The 14,023-nt window shown below is 34.2% G+C and overlaps 1 long non-coding RNA gene across 1 annotated transcript; it reads right to left on the bottom strand.

The window, feature by feature from the left end:
* Positions 1 to 4,490: 4,490 nt before the first annotated feature.
* Positions 4,491 to 9,475, bottom strand: LOC127871419 (uncharacterized). Its single transcript, XR_008045329.1, has 2 exons — positions 8,963 to 9,475; positions 4,491 to 6,774 (listed from the first exon to the last, which is right to left on the bottom strand). It is a non-coding gene; the product is annotated as an uncharacterized LOC127871419 (long non-coding RNA).
* Positions 9,476 to 14,023: the final 4,548 nt, after the last annotated feature.

Below are 14,023 nucleotides of genomic sequence, written 5' to 3'. Positions count from 1 at the left end.
ATTTGTTGTTTTATGACAATAATTTTCTGTGAAATGTTGCTAACTTGACCTTGTATATGTATATAGCTTTGTATTTATTCAACTTAAGGTAGTGCATATCCTTCCTAACTTTAGATTGAGATTTTGTAAATTAGTGTAAAAATGTATTGGTTTTAAACCAAAATATGAATAAAGCACACACATATTGAATGTACAAAATGTGTTTATGTTATTCTATCCGTCTTAAGCTTTAAAATGATATATAGATTGACCATATTGTACCACATTGAATGAAGAAAATCCAAAGCGAAGTTTTAATGAATTTTATCCCCCCCCCCATGAACCTTAACATTTGCTATTTTTACCGAGAGTCACAATTTATTTACTGTATTGTCCGCCATCTTATTAAAATGATAAGCGACAGGTGCGCATAGCAACGTAAACTCGTATTATATGTCCGCCTTATACGCGATTCGCATTTTGTTTAATTAGAAAACGTTATAGTAATTCTGTCAATAATTAATGATCTAAATCTAAAATAAATGTTTTGATATTACTGTATTATGCATGAAATGCACATTTTCCACGAGGAAAATCTAAGTTTTCAATAGAAGTCTCCGAAGTAACTGTCCACGATTTATCGTGGACGAGTACACATTACCGACCAATGAGAGTGCTTGGTATAAGCCACTGAAATTATCGATAAATATTGACACGGGGTTATTCACGCATGACTAACTCATAACCGAGCGAATCTTCGCGGCCTTGGGGCCATACTCTGATACTAGTCGGCAAAGTAGTTTGGACAAAGGGCTATTAAGATGTTATCAATAAGGGCGCGGAAAACAGCGAGTGCTCATGTCATGAAAGGGCAGGGCGGCTGCCTTTGAAAAGGGCAGCGTGGCGCTAAATGACTTTGAAAGAGGCAGCGTGGCGCTACAAAAAAGGCATGGCGCAGCGCCACGCTAAAACGGCCTGGGGAAAACACTTATTAAAAACTGCTATAAGACTGATGAATGTGTAAAATACTGAGAGTTGTAAATCGGGCCCTAATGCGCTTATAACATAAACATTATAAAATACCGAAAATCATACAAGATCAGATCTAGGGTGAACTGATTAGCAAATACAAGTACATATGATTAAAGAAAGTACAATGACATTATTTACACAGGAATAAAATAAAAATACGACTTTGAAGAATATTAAAACAGGTTTGGGGACAATAACGTATCATTTCAGTATTAGTGAAAAGGAATATCAATTTTTCATTTTTAGACATTCTAGCAAATGTATTATCTTCATGTCTAGTCTTCTCAAATAAAGAGTGTCTTAGGTCATCGTACAAAAAGCAATCTAAAAGTACATGACATCGTCTTCAATATTACCATAAAAATGACATTTTCTTTCATATACACTTAAGCCCTCGTAACGCCCTGTTTCTATGCGCAAAGGAGCGACACCGCAGCGGAACTTGCTAAATGCAGCGCGATGTCGTGGGGGCATAATAAGTGTGCAATCCATCTCGGTCTTGTAATCATTTTTAAACAACCGATACGTATGCAACTTATTACCACCACGACCAGAAGGACCTGTGGCACAATTTAAAGATTCCAGCCATTCTGAAACATTTTTTTCTTGCAAGATTCTAGTAACTTAATTGGCAATAGCAAGTTTTGAAATTGAGACACTAATGTTACAATATTGTAGTGCATCACACGTTTTTAATATAATATCAACATAGAAAACCCAGTTCTTGCATGATCTATTTGCTGCAGATGCAGTGCAAAGTGCAACTCGTTTATTTACTCTAAAGTCAAGCATATTAGATAATCTAGCCCAGTAAATAGCAATGGATTTCCACTGTCTGATGTCCGGGGGTATCCATCCCATTTCACCCGAAACCGCAACATTTGTCGTATATTTACCGACACCAAAAAGTAACGCATGGCGCGATACTGAACGGCATTAATATACGAGTAAGAACGATAACGCCAGATAGCAGAGCCATAACTGATTGAAGGCCAAACTGTAGAATCATATAGGTGTGAAAATACGTTATATGGAAGAATACCAGCAGATTGACATTTAGCTATAAGAAAACCAAGAGCCCGACTTGCACTTTGAGCAACAGCCTGTGCAGTGACATTGGAATCTAAGTGCTCTTGTAGCTTAAGTCCTAAATACATATATGTGTCAACAATAGTTAAAGGGGCCTTTTCACGTTTGGGTAAATTGACAAAATTGAAAAAAGTTGTTTCGCAAATTTTCGTTTTAGTTATGATATTTGTGAGCAAACAGTATTACTGAACATTTACCGTACTCTAAAATAGCCATTATATGCATCTTTTGACGATTTAAAAACCTAAAAATTATAAAGCGTTGCAACGCGAAACGAATCAATAATTTGGAGAGTTCAGTTGTTGTCGCTATATTTTGTGAAACTACGAGGATTGGTTATATCAAGTATAAAATGCGTCCAACATTATATCTGGAAGGATGGTCGAGAGGTCTATATGGGAGGCTTTTTACTCCAGGACTCCAGGGGTCAGTGGTTCGAGCCCTGCTGAGGGTTACCTTTTTTTCTTTTTTAAAATTGTATTCTTGTCTTTTTACTGGAGAATTTTAGATCCAATGTTTACATTTACCAATATAAAGCATTTAATGACAAACTTCAAAAAATGGCAAAATCTGTGAAAAGGCCCCTTTAATGTGTGATCACCACATTTGAATTAACAGATGTTTTACACATAGATACAGGTCTAAAATGGACAATGTGACTCTCATTGCTATTTATATACATTTCGTTGGTGCTACACCAGTTATTGAGCGCATTTAATAGACATTTCAAATCTTTTTCATTTTCAGCGAATAAGACAAAATCGTCTGCATATAGCAATATACATATTCTATCAGATCCATAATCAATACAAATATTAAGCGATTTAAGGTATATAGCTAGGTCATTTATGTATATATTTAACAAAAGGGGAGATAATATGCAGCCTTGTCGTAATCCAGACTTTACAGTAAATCAGTATGTGTGTTTGGAGTTAACTCTTACACATGAATATAAAGAAGCGTATATAGATTGTACAGCACTTAACATTTTACCTTTTATACCAATGTCATGCAATTTGTTCTACAGTAAGTCTCTATTTATATCATTGTATGCCTTTTTAAAATCAATACAAGCAGCAAATGTAGATTGTTTACCACGTTTCTTTCTAGTATCAATAATGTTTGTTAAAGTAGACAAATGATCAAGTGTGCTTCTTTTTTCTCTGAAGCCAGTTTTGTTCATCAACAAGAATATTTTGACTTTCAGCCAACTACTTAAGCTTTTATTTAAAACAGCACAATATAATTTATTAACATAACAAGTTTAAGAAATTCCCATATATGATAACGGGTTCTTCGGATCCATACTTGTTGACTTAGGGGTAATAATGCTTTTACCCCATATAGTTGGAATTGTACCACTCTTGAAACATAGATTAAACAAAGCATGCATAAACATAACAGCAGTATCATTCTTTAGAGCTTCAGTAGGTATTCCATCTATACCATTAGCTTTCCCTAGTTTACCATCATCCACAGCTTTTTTTCACTTCCAAAATAAAAATATCAGTATTAAAAACTAAGTGTACCATAATCACCATTTAACAATATTAGACATATTATTACATGACACTTTTGGATTATTAAAGGGATCTTTTCACGGTTTGGTAAATTGACAAAATTGAAAAAAGTTGTTTCAGATTCGCAAATTTTCGTTTTAGTTGTGATATTTGTGAGGAAATAGTATTACTGAACATTTATCATAGCCTAATATAGCCATTATATGCATCTTTTGACGATTTAAAAACCAAAAAATTATAAAGCGTTGCAACGCGAAACGATTGAATAATATGGAGATTCTGTTGTTGTCGTTTAAATTTACGAAACTACGAAGATTGCTGATATAAGGTATAAAATACGTTCTGCATGAACACTCGGCAGAATAGCCGAGAGGGCTAATGCGTTTTTACTCCAGGACTCCGGGGGTCACTGGTTCGAGCCCTGGTGTTAGCTACATTTTTTTCCTTTTTTTAATTTTGTTCTTGATTTTTCACTGGAGCTTTTAAGATGCAATGTTTACATTTATCAAAATAAAGCATTTAATGACTAACTTCAAAATATGCCAAAATCTGTGAAAAGGCCCCTTTAAATAAATTCTGCTAAATTCTATCTTCCATTTATGTAAAATATCACTAGAGTCCATTGACACAGAGCCGTCATATTGAACAACCTCATATGGAACCACTTTCTTATTAGCCTGTGTAATACCTAACGATCAGAATTACATTCATTTAGTATATCATTCTGAAGGTTGTACTAATGCCGGCGCTTTACCATTTGGACTTCTGCATCAAACTGTTTGCGAATTTTAACATATTGAGCTGTTGCCACACTCGTGTATATGTTCGATTCATCCAGACAACGGGCGTGATTGGACATTGAATAGAATAGAACAGAATAACTTTATTCAGCCAATCAAGGGTCATACAGTATGCCATATATAATCACAAATATAAAACATAAAGCAAGTAACGTAATCTAAAAACCATCAATGAAGTATGGTATAAATAAGAACATTAAAGTTACTAAAGCTAAATTCGTATAGGTGGGAACACAAATAACACAAGCTTAACAACGTGAAAATAAGTGATGAAATAAAGTAGTAAGTAAATTGAACCTAATCGTCAATAAAATACATGTAGAATGAACAATTCGATGGCCTGACAAATTGTTACCTAACAGAGCAGTTCGCTTTACATAAATCTCGAGTAGATATTGAGAAAACAATTTTAGAACTTCGCTGTCTTCAGATGACATGGACCAAACACATTTTTGCTCTTTCTTTATAAGCAACACAAAGTTTTCATTTAAAATCTCAATTTGTTTAAAAAAAGAATCTCTACTAATTTCGAAAGTTTTACAACATATAGAAAAATGAATTTCGTCTTCAACTAGATTAGAAGAGCAACACTTACAAAATCTTTGATTTGCTGGGAGTTTCTTATATCTTCCTGTTTCTATGTGCAATTAAGGTTCTTGCATCTTAATCTTTTATTTGTCGAAAGTACTGTTCTTTACAAAATCTTTGCTTGAATCATGAGTGTGTTCTAAGCTTCCCTTTATTGCCTGAGATTTTTAAGCACCAGTTGGTTTTATACATATTCACCATCTAAAATTTAGCGGTATGTGTTAAGTTCTTATTATACAAATCAGCCTCCGAAATATCTTAATGTATAAAACAATGATGTACAGAGGAAACCCAGCTTGCTTTATTATTATAAACATTAAATAATTTGCTTTCAACAAAAGCAGCAGAGAGGAGTTTGCTAACATTTTCGCAAATAAGTCTTTGATAAAATTAAATTATGTTACATATTACATCAATATATAGCGGGTATCTTCCTAATTCACCACACACTGCTTCATTTGTTGCATTTTTGTGTACACCAAGAACGTATTTTAAAAAGTGTACTTGCATTTTATCACAATACATATTTTCAAAAGACTTCAATAAATTATAGTTTGTTTTTCTTACAGTAGAGCTAGTGATGTTTGGAGCTCCCCATATCTCACTTACATACAAGATGATAGACTTAATGGTATGATCAAAAAGATTAATGATACTACTGTCAACATTTTGATGTAATTGATTAAAAACCTTACTTATCTCAAAACTTGCGTTCATCCCTCTTTTGTAAAGATAAATCTTACAGTAGCTAAAAGTTCCAGATGATGCAAAAATAATTCCAAGATATTTATACCTTTTTACATGCTTGACTTCAACATCATTTAAGTAGTACATTTCATTAGATAGCTTTCCACATTTACTAAAAGTCATAATATTCGTTTTCTTTATATTTACAATCAGACCATTATTTTCACAAAACATTGATAGCTTATTCATCACCATATAGCAAACAACTAAAATTCACATAATTAAGACACAATTGGTCATCTTCACTATTAAAAATTGATGGCTTATCATTAACACATATGTTGAAAAGATTCGGGCTAAGGTTGACCCCTTGACGCACTCCCATCTGGGGAGAAAATGATTTAGTTAACCTATCATCAACTTTGATGTGAATCAAATTTGATTGATACATACTTTTAACTACAGTATAAAATGGACCAGATATACCAATATTACATAGTTTATATGAAAGGAGTGAGTAAAAGCCTTATCAAAAGCCTTGAAAAAGTCAACGAAACATGCATTCAGTTTAGCTCCCTTACTAAAAAAAATATCAATTAAAGTTCGAACAATCCACATGTGATCAGATGTTCTTGAGTGAGGCTGAAAACTTTTTGCAATCTGCTATTCAATAAACAATTGAAAACTTTTGAATGACATGGCATAACTGATATACATTTATAATTATTAGGGTCATTAGGGTACCCACCTTTATGAATTGCCTTTTCATAGAATCAGATTTCCATGCAGATGTACCACTTAAAAGTATACAATTAAAGCTTTTTTTATAAGATTGCAAAAGACTATTTTGTCCAGCCTTTATCATTTCATTACTAATAGAGTCAAGACCAGCAGATTTTTTTTTTTAACTGATGAAATAGCTTTGGAAATTTCTTTTTCTGAAATTGCAAAATCTAACCCGGATAAAGATATTCATTTTTCAACATATGTTCATAAGCCCATAGCGTCCAGTTCTCTCCTCATCTGACACAATGCACACGGTCCACAACAGTTCATGACCAGACATTGCAAATAGAGCCCTGAAATATATTCAAACATTTAAATAAAGCAACCTTCAGGTCACAGCTGACATAATTCAGCTATGTTAAATATGACAAACAAACATACGCTAGATAATCATGAAAAGCGAAGAAATCCCAGAATTCATGAAAATGAAATATCCTAACTCAAAGGTAATTGTTGGTGATTGATCGTCTCAGTGAGTTACACGTTAAGGTGACAAAACACACGACGTGATATAAATCTACATTATCGAGTTCATGCATACAATCAGTTACAAGATTACATAGTGTTAATATATAAATAAAAACATTGGACAATCGGATACCCCAAATAATTTGCAAATGATGTATTTGTTGTAAATTGTATATTGTTAGAAGACCTTGTTGAAAATAAGAAATGTATTATATAATTTGCATATTATGTAATTTCATCCGATATATTTCTTAACAAGCCTATCTTCTTTAAATAAAGATTTTATTAATATAATTATTAAGCATACTTTTTTTTGGTGATTAATCAAAAAGAAATATAACTTACCATATAAATAAAAACATTATGAGTTGCAACATTGAGTGAACATCAAGCTGAAATAACACCGATCGCAGTATGTATATTATTTGCATGGAACCTAAAGATGATTTTGTTAAAACGAACGTGAGCAGACTTATTCACTCTTTGTTGAGAATACAATAATACAATGAACAAGAACAGCAGTTCATGATGCGAAAAGAAACAACGCGGACATTCTTCCTTAAAGACTCAGAACATGAAACAAACCTGAATGCCGCCAAGTGTGCGCATGCGTGTACGAAGTGCAAGCAGACCATCTGGAACGCAGAAAGGCATGCACGCACATTCTCCCATACGCTTGCTTATGTCACACAGGGCACATGGAAGGCAAACCACGTAAACAGCACTGAAATGTGGATAATGTTAAGTTACATTACATGGTGCGATATTTACTTGTTTCACTCAGACAGGTCATCGAAGACAGAATTTCACCAATAATACCACCATTTTAGTTGAATAAAGTATCGTCTTATACAACAGTTTTCGCAATGGTATTAAGATGCTATCTATTGAGACGGAGTTTAAAGATTAACCATTATGCATGTTTGTGTTAAGGCTTTCAAACGGTTTAATACTACTTAATGTGTTCCTATCGATTCGAACGCATTAGCCGTCTATTTAAAGATATATTAAAATGTTTAACAAACTAAAATGGTCGTCGAACTATTTGCATGCGTGATTTGGTTTCATCAGGTTTTCGATTTTCCAAGTATATTTATCTAATATACATTTAAAGTTATAAAATATATAATGCTACACAGAATGAATCTAATTTTGTAGTGAGACTCCTTGTTCAATTTCGTGTTGTACGTTATGTGGAGAGACTGAATTAGTTTTTGCCAAGCTGTTATTAATAAACATAATTCACAAAGCCTATTTTGTCTATTTTAACAAACTACGTGGTAACTGATTGTATGCATGAACTCGATAATATTATTTAGTTTTCAATAAATTTAGGTTGCAAGGTAATCAAAAAAAATACGTATGCTTTATGTCTACTAGAAACACATAGCTAATAGTATATATATTTAAACATTGGTCATAGAAAGAGTGCAGTGTTAAAACATTACTTTTCTTCAACTGATCGCAAGATAAATGTGTTTCTAGCATTTGTATAATCGCAAAAAATAAATTGTTAAATATCATGTAGTATTAAATTATATGTGAATAATAGTGTATTATTAACGTCATTTATTACATAGTATAAATCTGATTACTGTAACATTCATTGCAAAAATAATATCATGACTTTCAAATACAAGTGAATATCTTGTTTTTGTTTTCAAATATCAAATCTAAATAGCTCTGTTCCTCACACAATTGGCAGAATGGGTCATCTTTACATGCAAATATGTCCGCAATGGGTCATCTTTACATGCAAATATGTCCGCAATGGGTCTTCTTTTCATGTAAATGTGTCCGCAATAAGTCTTCTTTACATGCAAATATGTCCGCAATAAGTCCCTACATACAAATATGTCTGCAATGGGGTTAATTTACATGCAAAGATCTTCGCAAAGCTAGACTGCAGTGTAATGCTGCTCCACAAACAGTACGTTTTCTCAAACAAAATAGTATATAAATAACGTCTACTAAAACAACGGAATAAGGCATCTGAATTAACATATATCATACGTGTTTTACAGTCCTGACAGCATGAGCAAAGTCCCGTATGCCAGTCTCTGTGTCCTTGCAACGTCCCCACCATCATCACTCCTTGCATTTGTTGTTGTAAAACAACCTCATATGCACTCGCACTTTGCTTCGTCATTACAAATTATTTTGGGTATTCGATAATCCGAAGCGAACCAAACAAATCCCTTACATATAAATGTGTTTTTGTTTTTATCAGACTCAATAGTTGTAACCTTTAAATGATTACTAACTTAAAACTTTCACCAGCGAGAGTCAAGTCCAACTATGATGAATAACTCAAACTGTATAGCCTTTTGAAAAGTAACGCCGAAAGAAACCTACATTATTTGAAACATGTTTCAGCAGGTTTAAGGTGGTTTTATTTTATACAAGAGCAAAACCAGTCGAATGGGAATCAAAGTACTGACAGTACTGGTGTGACGATGCTTTTGAGAGGATGGATATAAAAGCATCAAGTTAAGTTTATCTACATCACCACAATCACCACAATTGTGTATGTTGGTACGAAAAAAAAAAATTGGTACAAAAATTTTGTGAAAAAAATTTGGGTATGAAAACAAATTTGGGTACGAAAACATATTTGGGAACAACAAAATTGGGACTAATAAAAAATTTGGGTACGAACAAAAAAATTGGGGCTGAAAAAAAAATTGGGTACGAAAAAAAAATTGGGTACGAAAAAAATTGGGTACGAAAAATTTTAGGTACGGAAAAAAATTTGGGGGAACGGGAAAGTAGTACCTGTGGGGAACTTGACCCACACTCACACATTTTCGGCCCTTTTCGTCAAACATCATATAAGTTCCTCGAAGGTAATAGTATGAATACACATTTCGGAAGCGGTAATGCGGTCCTACCTACGCGCGTCAAAATGTAAGCGAAATATGTACACAAGTCTGTCAGGAATGATTGAATTAACGAAGAAAATTGTGTATTGATGTAAGTTTTTTTAAGAAATGTGCAGAAAATATATTAAACAAGAGCTGTGTTTGTGAAACACAATGCCCCCTGCTGCGCAGCTTTGAAGCCATATATTTTACCTTTGACCTTGAAGGATGACCTTGACCTTTCACCACTCAAAATGTGCAGCTCCATGACATACACATGCATGCCGAATATGGAGTTGCTATCTTCAATATTGCAAAATTTGACCTTTGACCTTGACCTTGAAGGATGACCTTTACCTTTTACCAATCAATATGTGCAGCTCTATGAGATACGCATGCACGTCAATATTGAAAAAGTTATGGCCAATGTTAAAGTTTTCGGACAGACAGACATACGCTTTATATTTGACATTTGACCTTGAAGGATGACCTTCACCTTTCATAACTGAAAATGTGCAGCTCCATGAGATGCACATGTATGCCAAATATCAAGTTGCTAAGTTCAATATTAAAAAAGTGATGGCCATTAAAGTTTTCGGACGGACGGACAGACTGACACACTGACTGACAGTTCAACTGATATAGGCCACCCTATCGGGGGCATAAAAAGCAATGGCGATATTTTTCTCAGCCACATAATTGTTAATAGTTTGATATCACAAAATGAAAGTGAAAGTAGAACTGTCAAAAATGACAACCTGTCAACGAGTTGTTTTTGCTGGCACGAGAAGGCGATTACACTCAATGTGTTCACATTTTGACCATAGGCTTTGTCAATGACCTTTATAGTATGGGTAGCTTTGATTTATTTATTGCTATCATGTAACTGCATGATTGTGTATATGTTTACAATACACAAAACATAAATAATGATATAAATATACTGATTGAGCTTATAATAATCTGAGAACTATAGCCAGGTCAATTAAGGACTTAAAATACAATTTTGTGTCCTGATTTCATGAAGAAATGACCATGCTTGTCCTAGATTTCAAATTCAAGGCCCTGGTGTGACACATTGGTAGCATTACCGTTAAACTGTTACCAGGCTTATGAAATTAGTTTTTATTGAACTATCTAAGGAAATCTAAATCAGGCACTGATTTTTCTTGTTTTAATACAGTCATTGATCAGTTGTGGCCTCTGGGTAATGACCAATTTTTGCTAACTTGTCACACCCTTAAAACTTTCCACACGTCTATAATAGCAAATCTGGATTTAGGTGATCTTCAATGGTACATTTAAACTTTAGCTCTGCTACAAGGGTGCTGGTAAATTCCAGTCACATATTTAAATCTAGGCCATGTCAAAATCAACGTGTCAAAGACAAATGAAAGATGCGTTCATTAATTATTGTCCAGTTGTTTACTACTGCTGTAAGTTTGTATATAATATGACTGATGAACATCATGTGAGAGAAAATTCACATTATCATTGTATATCACGTTTAGCAGCCTTTTAAATAACAAAGTATGCTAGTTTTCAATGTCGCTTCTGGGGATCAAACCCGTTGGGCTTTTAGGAAGATTCTGAAATGTTCGATCCCTCGAGAGCAATCAACCCAAAAAGCATGTCAAATATTGCCGACTCGGTTTTTTGAGTCTGTTCATGAGGGATAATGGAGCTTGATTGGTCATTGTCGGCTCTGGTACTACTTACATGTACCCCGGGTACTGTTAAGTATACTTACTTGTACCCTGGGTACTCTAAGTATACTTACATGTACCCCAGGTACGGTAAATAAACGTAATTGTACTCGGTCCATATTAGACTGTACCCGAGTTGTATTCGCACCCAAAATCCGATGTCGTAAAACGCGCAACCGATTATCTTAAACACACTTCTCTTAAAAAAACACTGCATCAACATGCTTTTTGAGTATGTGCTCCGATAATATAGAGGCAATTCTACAGAAAATTGACATAAATGTGTATATATAATTATTACCAAAAAATGTCGACAACGACTGATTTAGGGTTAAATTTGCCGTGTTCATTTGAGTATATTTACCGTTTCCGGGATACATGTACGTATACTTAAGAGTACCCGGGGTACATGTACGTAGTACCTGAGCCGACAATGAACAATCGAGCAAAACTGGAAGGTGCAACATCTCTCACGCCCCCTAGCATCGCCTTTAGCAGTATTCAATTCTCAACAGGAAAGTGCTGGAGTTATTGATCCCGAGGGACAAGAAAAACAATTGATTAATGTGCGAAATAAATAATTTGATTAATGACAATTCTATTTTTTGAGCCAGGTCACAGGAAAAGCGCAGTTAAATCAGTATCCAATTAAATTATTTGTTATTGTCAGAAAAACGCTTTTAAGCAAACAGCTTTCAAGCGACTGCAGGCTGATCTAGATCCAAAATGGCCACACTCGCCTTAATGTCTCTTTTACTGTGACACAGTTCATTTAACTTTAAAATGATAAAAAGTACTAACACTTAGAAACAGTACAAACCAGTAAAGAGTTTGAAATCAATGTTGAATTTCAGGACAGCTTGGTGATCTGCAAATCCCCGATGAAATATTGATATCGGGTATCATAGTCATTCAATAAGTCGCAAAATGATTGAATACAATTTATAAAGCACAATGTGACTTATATTGATAACTAAAAATTATTGATGTCATAAGCGGAGATTTAGTGAATAAATAATTCATTTATCCTAAATGACAGCTTCTAAATAGCGAAACAAGCCAATTTATGCAGTAAGAAAGTTTTCAATCGAGACCCTCATTGGGGCGGCCATTGTTGAATGTTGAAACACGAACGACAACTCTGCTAGGAGAATGTTATCAATGACGAGCAATCCCCTACGCAGTGGCGAATGCAAAAGGGAAGTAACTGAAAAATCGAGTTATCTCAATCGGACTGGCTCGGTCTTTTACATAGGTCGCCATTGTGATTTTTTTTAGATGGTTAGATACCTTGGTTCCAGCATCGTCAAAAATGGACGCTTTTAAATTATGAAACGCATTAACATAAAAATAATTAAAACCAGACTTAGAGATCAAAATTAAAAATTCGTGTCGATTTGAACGTTGATTTCATAGTTTTCATAAATAGCTGTTTTTGATAGATGCAATATTTTTAACCGGCATTAAATGCATATAAAGATGAACATGGGACTTCGTAGCTTAGGATGACATTCCTTAATTTAAATTGCAAATTTTCGGATAAACCCATAAGTGAGTTATTTCATGTTGCATATATATGACATTCAAATGCAATCCTGTTTCAGCGAACTATGTGACTTCGAAGTTTTTATACCCACGCCCACGCTTTTAAAAGCGTGGGTATATTAATACGATCTCCGGTTCGGCCACTATCTCCTCCTTCACTATTAGCACCAGAACCTTTATTTGAAATTCAAAATAGTGCACCGTCGCACATATGCTCATGTCTACCATGAGTGTAAGTTTCAAGGTTCTAGTGGTAGTAGTGTAGGAGGAGATAGTGGAGAACCACGCCCACCTAAAACTTTAAAAAGGGTAATAAACTTATTTTACTTACAAAGTGCGAAGCACATGATAATAACTTTGACCCAAGGGTCAGATCAAAATTCCAAATAGTGCACCGTCGCACATATGCTCATAGCTACCATGTGTATAAGTTTCAAGTTTCTAGTGCTTATAGTGTAGAAGGAGATAGTGGACAACCACGCCCACCCAAAATTTTGTTTTAACAGAACTTTTTAAGATGATTCTAGAATATGACCCCAGGGCCATTGATAAATGTAAAGGCAGCTTTTTGGTTCCCGTCCTCTTTCAAATTTATCGAGAGGTTCTCGGGTACTTCTTCCCCGTACCCCTCAAATTTGTTTCGTACCCAACATTTTTTGTGTACCCAATTCTTTTTTCGTACCCAAAATTGTTGGTACCCATTTTTTTCGTACTCAAATGTTTTTTTCGTTCCCAATTTAGTTCATACCCATTTTGTTCTTACCCAAATTTCTTTCGTACCCTAATGTGTTCGTACCCAAATTTGTTTCGTATTCAAATTGTTTTTCGTAACCAAATGTTTTCGTACCCAATGTTTGTCGTACCCAAGTTGTTTTTTTGTTCCTAATTTTGTCTTAGTAAACAAATTTTATTTCGTACCCAAATTTTTGTTTGGCATAAATTTTTCGTACCCAAATTTTTTC

This window comes from Dreissena polymorpha, chromosome 3 (assembly GCF_020536995.1).
Source record: "Dreissena polymorpha isolate Duluth1 chromosome 3, UMN_Dpol_1.0, whole genome shotgun sequence".
Lineage (NCBI taxonomy): Eukaryota > Metazoa > Mollusca > Bivalvia > Myida > Dreissenidae > Dreissena > Dreissena polymorpha.
The sequence above is the reverse complement of the archived record's forward strand: the minus strand, read 5'-3'. Positions and strand labels throughout refer to the sequence as shown.